General features: G+C 36.2%; 1 long non-coding RNA gene across 1 annotated transcript; it reads left to right on the forward strand.

The window, feature by feature from the left end:
- The first annotated feature begins 935 nt into the window (after window positions 1-935).
- Window positions 936-1,274, forward strand: LOC105560854. The gene is made up of 3 exons (XR_001008862.1): window positions 936-984; window positions 1,061-1,116; window positions 1,227-1,274. It is a non-coding gene; the product is annotated as an uncharacterized LOC105560854 (long non-coding RNA).
- Window positions 1,275-1,662: the final 388 nt, after the last annotated feature.

Below are 1,662 nucleotides of genomic sequence, written 5' to 3' on the forward strand. Positions count from 1 at the left end.
AGTGACTTGCACTTCTTGTCATTTCTTTTCAGGACAAGGGATCGTGCAGCCTCGGTTTCCTTTGGTAGCTCTGCTATTAGTGTACCAAGCTCATTACCGACTAGATCAAAGAGCTCGTGTTCCTCAAGCAGAATCTGCATACGAAACTTCCAGTTACTATGTTGCTTCCATCGAAGAGTGGTACCTTGTATTTCTCGTCCTCCGCCATTTTAGCACACGCGTTATTCCTCGAATTTTCGATTTGCAAAGTTTATTCCGCGGCTAAATTCCTCCTTTACAGATGCAATCCTGGGCCCATAACCTGTTAGAGTCGTGGTAGTTGGATCAGGAGTGGACGAAGTGGTATGACACAAGTTTTATAGAACTGTAACCTTTAATGTAAAATGTAAAATGTCCGTAGGATACTCTCTCAACAAGAACAGAAACTAAACTGAAACGTAGAAGGGGAACACACATATATGAGAGAGGAAACTTAGACCTTACAACCATGAAACCATACAAAATATATAGAGGGGTTATACATTGTTCAACTCAACATAGAGTCACGCGATATTTGTTAATAATATTTCGTGCGTTTCACGGTATCTCATATCGCGTACGGAAGTGCCCGAAATTTCGCGCGATCGATGATTTTCGCGAGTGAGTGTTGTATGAGTGCAACAAGGAAATCTGAGAGGAGGAGGCCAAGGAGGCATCAGGCAACGGCGGAGAAATCGTGAGGTAAGTGTCTTACATTTTTATGTTATTTGCTACTTGTGCAAAATAAAGCATCTGTTCTGTGTTTTTATTTTATTTATTCAAACGATTCGAACGAGGATTCGAATAAAGCTGCCATTTCACGGAGCGAAGCTAAAGCTGGCGTTTACCCCCACTCTACCAAAGTAACGATACAGCGAAGGTGAGCGAAGGTAACGCTCAAAGTTGGATTTATTGAACTTTTAGCGAAGCTGTGAATTCCTAATCTAACCAGTGAGTAAAGACGTTGTAAGTATTAAAATAAAATAATATAGCCAGTACACAAAACAAATATCATGTATTTTTTACATTTTTAATGTTTCAGAATACATTATGGCTGGAAGAAGCGAGAAATACGCATCACCAAAAAATATAGACAAAGTTAGTATTATAATAATTAAGTATACTTGTAGGTTAAGTTGTTCTTTATTTCCGATAATTATAATATGTATTTTAAATTAATATATTAATTGATAATATACATGTTGTAGGAAATGCTGCACACATGTAGTGTGTGTAAATCAAAAGTAGTGGAGGAGAAAATATGCAATCATCCTTGTCTGAGAGGATATGAATTTTTTTATGTGGATGAAAATTTAATCTTTCATCCTCAAAATCAGAACCAAAGGACATAAACAATTCCAAATTACTTCGCACGTTTCGTGGATAATGTTACACGATGTTGTCAATCCCACAAGATATTGATATGACATCGACGTCATGGAATCCCCAGAAGCAAGATATCTACAATTACATATGTACAATTTTATGTTATATAATACACGTATTATATATTCATTTAAAGATTTTGTCATATAATATTATTATTAATACATATGTACATACAAAAGTAAACATACCTCAATGTTAATGCCAATCTTTCAGAAGGTGAGATAGATTGTCGAAGAAAGTCCTGCTCCTGTATTT

Source organism: Vollenhovia emeryi, unplaced genomic scaffold, assembly GCF_000949405.1.
Source record: "Vollenhovia emeryi isolate VEMERY1.0 unplaced genomic scaffold, V.emery_V1.0 DF945700.1, whole genome shotgun sequence".
Lineage (NCBI taxonomy): Eukaryota > Metazoa > Arthropoda > Insecta > Hymenoptera > Formicidae > Vollenhovia > Vollenhovia emeryi.